Source organism: Tachypleus tridentatus, chromosome 8, assembly GCF_004210375.1.
Source record: "Tachypleus tridentatus isolate NWPU-2018 chromosome 8, ASM421037v1, whole genome shotgun sequence".
NCBI classification, from domain to species: domain Eukaryota; kingdom Metazoa; phylum Arthropoda; class Merostomata; order Xiphosura; family Limulidae; genus Tachypleus; species Tachypleus tridentatus.
The window spans coordinates 144750010-144756009 of NC_134832.1; the positions used below are offsets into that span (position 1 = coordinate 144750010).

The window sequence follows — 6000 nt, forward strand, 5'->3', positions numbered from 1 at the left end:
ATGTTTTTGGGTATGTGGATTTCATAGAAGCATCCATTTCACATCAACATTCTTGTTCTTATCACCATCTATTGGGTATTTTCTTATTTCCTCATGGATTGTTTGTTCATGATCCACTCCATGATAGTTTATTATATTATCCATTAGAAGTTACTCATTCCAAGGTTATTTGTTTCCATACATTTGACCTGCTGTTTTGGGCTTATTCCCATTGAGCTTGTCTCATATCTTGACATATTCTAAGGCCTTAGAACTTCGTGCCAGATTACTTCTCTCTCAGCCAACGTTCTAACTACACAGTGATCCCTCACAATTTTCACTGAGGTTGCTTGAAGCTGGGTAAACCTCTCATCAGTTTCTTTGCCATTCTTAGCACCAAAATTCTGCAAGTCCTCATCCTTTATCCCTGCCAGTTGCTGCTCTCAGCTAGAACAGGACTCACCTTTCTCTGTAATATTATGCCTGTTCTTCTTTTTGTCTTCTCACTTTAATATGCAACACTCCTTGTCATGCCCTATTAGTGGTGCTTCTTTGGTCAGCATAATCCTAATTTTCTCTGCTTTATTAATTGGCATATGGATCACTCTTTCTCCACCTTGTTCTCACTATCCTTTGCTCCACTCATTCCTGTTGTCCTTCAACTCTGTCTATCAATGGAAGTGACGTGTTTTTCTCTATTGATCCTTCACCCCTCCATTCCTCTGAGTCAACTGTAACACATCGTTTGGCCACTCTTCAAACAGTTGGTATGCCCTCCTCCTGTAGAAGTATAGGTTCATTGCCCATCTCTTCATCTGTCCTTTTGAATCCAAATGAGACATTGTATTGTCTGGTTATGCTCTATCCTCAATTCAGTTCTTGACTGTGTGATTACTTATGTGTGGGTACTCGGTTATGCTAAAATTCCACTCACCTATGTAATACTTGGGTCTCTTTTAACTTTCCCTCAGTTTTTTACAGGGAAAGAGTTTTCCCTGACTCAGATAACATGCAGTCTCTCACTGGTGTGCCCTTATAGTTCCCTTGTCATCATTTGGCACATTCCATTGGCTTTCCCTTTGGACACTTTCTGAAGAAAGCTCATTTAGTTTTAATGTTTGCACTGGTTCCTCTACTGTAGGAGTGTGGTATTCTCACTATAATTTGTGTAGAATTGAGGTATTAGTACTTATGATATTTGCCTCTGCACACCTTTCCATCCAGTGCACGTTCTTTTTGCCCAATCTAAGAATGAAGTTATTTTGATGCAAGTGCTTAGAGGTTGTCGCTACATGAAATGTTATCACCATTCTTGTGTAGTTCATATTAAAAATTGAAGTTTTAGATGGGATGTAATTAAAGGCTAGTAGTATGTAGGTGTTATAGACATATGCATGAAAGATGAAGCTCTTCTGTGTGTCAAGGTGAGTATCTACATTTTTAGGTAAAGAAAATGTTAACTTTTGCATTTAACCTATTTAACTTTATATTGTAGATTCATAATGAGAAGAATGACTTACCATTGCTAGGGATAGCAGCACTATGAAGTAGTAAGTTTAAAAAATAAATTGTGGTTAGTATATTATTAAAACAATTTTTCTAAGTATCTTGAAGTTAATACAAAATTTACTAAACTTGGTGTTTAAAATACAGTATGAGGAACTTAGTACATGGATTAGAATGGTCCCTATTTTTGAAGTTTTGACTTGCATTATTCTCACCTCCCTTAATTAATATATAAATAAGCAATTCACATCGAATTTTATCCTCGTTGAATAACACTTGGAGTTGCTCAAGGTAGTTGATATTTTGTCCTGTAGCTTATATATGAACATTCTGAATGATCCAGAATAATCTAGATAAATTTGGAAGGTTCTAGATTATTCTGGAATGTTTTAAAATATCACTGTTGGATATTCTAGCACAGTCTATAACATTCCAAAGTAGAGGTATACCACATTATTTAGAAGGTTCAAGAACATTCAATGTAAAAATGATACATGCCGAAACATTTTACTTTTGGAATACTCTGTTTGTCATGAAAGTAGATTTTTAGAATTTCTGCAAGAGTTTTCTGGACTAGCTACAACCTTCTTGATGGTATCCTTCCCAGTGAAGTGCAGTTTAGAGAGCCTGGAGCAATGCATCATGCATAATGGCTAACCAAGGCATTATACATCCATAAGATATGAATGTTTGTGGAACTGTTTAATCTTGCTGCCCATGAGGTAAAAAGACTCTATGTCATTTGCATTTTTGTCATTGGAGTTTATGATGCTATTTCTTTTCCTTGCAATGATCTTACCTTCCTATAATGTCTTACTATAGAGTATTCAGGCTTGTATATCTGTTTTCCTCTTATCTCTTCTTGAGTAGATACCTTGATTAAATCTAGTAACGTTGCATCTGGTGTATTCACTTCATTTACATGATTGTAAGCTACACTGCTGAGTGAACCTCGTTGGTAATCAGATTTTAATCTGTCTTGAATCATTAGTTCGTTGGGGTGCACATAAGCTCTACCTAATCTAATTCCCAATTCTTGCAATCTATACCCAAACACTCAGACTGACTCACCTCAGTTAGTTAAATTACATATTTGTGTCAAAATTACATTTGGTGTTTCTCACTTTATGAATTCCTCTGTTAAGCTACACGCTAATAACTGAAAATCTGCCGTCTCACACAGTTCATTATAAACCCTAATAAAGGGTTTTGCTTCTCCTGCAATTTTTGTCTCAAAATATCTGCTTTTTGGATATTGATCCTACTGGATATTATGGCAGCTTCATTCAAAGCATCTGTGAAACCCTCGATATCCTTAAAACAATGGTACTGCCACATGAATCTAACTGTGCAAGTTAATCTGCCACAGCTTTAATATTAATATCAGCTCTTCTGTCAACTCTAGGGTGTGCACCACCCTCATCTGTAGTATTATCTGCATCAGCAGTAGACATATTCATTTATTTAAGCTTATATTTTATTTATAGTACCTTGGGCTAACTTTTCTACTTTAATTTCATTTTTTTTACTCTAACCAACCAGTCATTAGTTACTCCAAAAGTCTTCAAAGACTGCGCCGGTTGTGACAGACAAACCGGGTAGCCATTGGGGTTTCGTCGATAACAACCAGTCGGAAATTATTTATATTAAATTCATAAATGCAGTGGTGAATGGAGTACACAAGCAATAACTTGAGAAATTTACAGTTAAAGTAAAGATTCCGGCTCTTAGACTCATATAATAAAACACTTTTAATATGCTTTTTAAAAAATTATATATAACAATCAATTTTTAGAATAATTTTAATTAAACTAACAAAATTCGTTTAATAGTACTAACAAATGTTCTTTAAATGCATTTTCAATAACATTACTAAATCATTACACTATATTAATCAACTGTATTTTAACCATGTTATTCCATGCTAGGAAGGACAGCAACAAGTTACTTACAGAGAGCTTAGGCGAGAAACGTTTGGTGGTAATGATTCGTCTATCAGTTTCAGAGACTCTACTGACAATAGCTGCAACTTGTTGATAACACGAAGAGAATTTTTTCTTGATGACGACTCGTTATTTTGAATGAGACTAACTTTTGAGCTCCAAACATGAGTTTTTAGACAAAGTCTTTCTGAGGAACTGATTGGTCTTAATGTGTACCTGATGGAGAACGAAGTCTAGTCATAAAGTTCCAGGTTCATACTGGAAGCCCTAAAAAGTGTGAAAGATTTCTCTGTGTGTGTGTATATATATATACACTGCTGACCAAAATCTTAAGGCCAATGAACATAAAGAAAAAAATATACATTGTGCGTTGTTAGACTCAATCACGTATTTGAGTAGAGTTTCGAAAGATGAAAATAAGAAAAGGGAAAATAAAAATAAAAAACTTTTATAGCATTTAATACGGAAAATGTGAACACTATGAAATTAGCCTAAATACTAGCTGGTCAAAAGTTTAAGACCATACCAAAAAGAAGTCCCAAACAGGGTAGGACTCCCACTGACTTCTCCTGTGTTACATTGGGTAAAAACATGGCAAAGGCTAAAAGGTTGACAGAGTTTGAACGTGGCAGAATTGTCGAGCTGCAAAAGCAACGTCTCTCTCAACGTGCCATCACTGGTAAGATTTGGCGTAGTAAAACTACTGTTGCAAATTTCTTAAAATACCCTGAAAGATACGGAACAAGAATTTCAAGTGGTCGACCCAAGAAATGCGTTGAGCAGGAGGATTCGACGAGTTGTCCGGTAAGACACCAGCCGATCGTCGAACTAGATTAAGGCCCTTATGGATGGAGAATGAAGCTCGAGAACAATAAGACGGCATTTACGAGAGAAAGGTTTTAAAAACCGTAAACGTTTTCAAAGGCCATACCTCCTTCCACACCACAAAACAGTTCGGTTAAACTTTGCTGAGAAGCACCAAACATGGGACGTAGAAAAGTGGACGAAGGTTTTGTTCTCTGATGAGAAAAAATTTAACCTGGATGGTCCATATGGCTTCCGACGTTACTGACACGATAAGGATATCTCACTGGAGGCATTTTCTACACGACACAGTGGCGGAGGTTCCATCATGATCTGGGGTGCTTTCTCCTTCCATGGAACAATGGAGCTTCAGGTTATACAGGGGTATCAAACAGCAGCTGGCTACATTGGCATGTTGGAGAGAGCATCCTTATTGACTGAAGGCCTTCGCTTGTGTGGAAATGACTAGATCTTTCAGCAGGACAATGCTGCAATCCACAATACCCGCAGGACAAAGGACTTTTTCATGGCGAATAACGTGATTCTTTTGGACCATCCAGAGTGTTTGCCTGAACTGAACCCCATTGAAAATATTTGGGGGTGGATGGCAAGGGAAGTCTATAGAAATGGACGTCAATTCCAAACAGTGCATGATCTTCGTGAAGCCATCTTCACTACTTGGAATAACATTCCAGCCAGCCTTCAGCAAACGCTTATATCGACCATGTCAAAGCGAATGTTTGAAGTTATTTGCAATGACGGTCGTGCAACTCACTACTGAAACCTCTTGTAGGCATTTTCTACCCTGTTTAGGACTTATGTTTGGTACGGTCTTAATCTTTTGACCAGGTAGTATTTAGGCTAATTTCATAGTGTTCACATTTTCCGTATTAAAAGCTAAAAATTGTTTTTTATTATTTTCATCTTTCGAAATTCTACTCAAATAAGTGGTTGAGTCTAACAACGCAAAATGCATATTTTTTCTTTATGTTCATTGACCTTAAGATTTTGGCCAGCAGTGTACATCGTCATCCAAGGTATGTAGTGTAATCATTTGTTGGACATTTAAGACTGTTTAGTTTAAGTTATTATTTATTTTATTAATGGTTTGAATATTTAATTATTGTTTAATTTACTTAACAAGAGTTAGAAGTTAGTTACTCTACATGCGTTTATTATAAGTTTCGTTAAGCTACTGGGAAGCAATCGTACGCAATTTAATTAGTGCTTTTTTTCTATAATATTGTTGACTTTATGTTATGTGAACATCTTTATCACTAGAGGGATAAATGTTGTTGTGTTTTTTTTATAGCAGAGTCACATCGAGCTATCTTCTGAGCCCACTAAAGGGAATCGATGCCCTGATTTTGGCGTTGTAAATCCGAAGACATACCGCTGCACTAGCGCGAGAGAAAGGATAGATGTTTTTATAGTTTTCTATTGTGTGTTATAAATATGTGAAGATCCAGAATACAATTTAATGAAAGTTATAAAAAGTTAGTGAGAGAAAAATAACTTGACTGTGTTCATGACTTTATCCATAACGAGAATTTCGAGGCAACTTTTAAATTATTATAATTGCGGATTGTGATGTAAAAACAGAGTAAAGAAGAACAATTCAGTTGGGTTCTAAAGTAACTGAATCATTCAAAATGTAGTTACTGTTTTTAATACCCCAGTTAACCCTCTCCTAGAAAAAGGCAAATCTTTAGAAAATTTTAAAAATAATTATTCTTACCTAATTAATGTTACCTAATATTTTTGAATA

General features: G+C 35.9%; 1 long non-coding RNA gene across 1 annotated transcript in view; it reads right to left on the minus strand.

Moving 5' to 3' along the window:
* The window catches only part of LOC143223685 (uncharacterized), a 41090-nt gene extending 37376 nt beyond the window's left edge, over positions 1–3714 (minus strand). Inside the window, exon 1 of the long non-coding RNA XR_013013044.1 lies at positions 3438–3714. This is a non-coding gene — a long non-coding RNA (uncharacterized LOC143223685). The remainder of the gene's footprint in view (positions 1–3437) is intronic.
* Positions 3715–6000: the final 2286 nt, after the last annotated feature.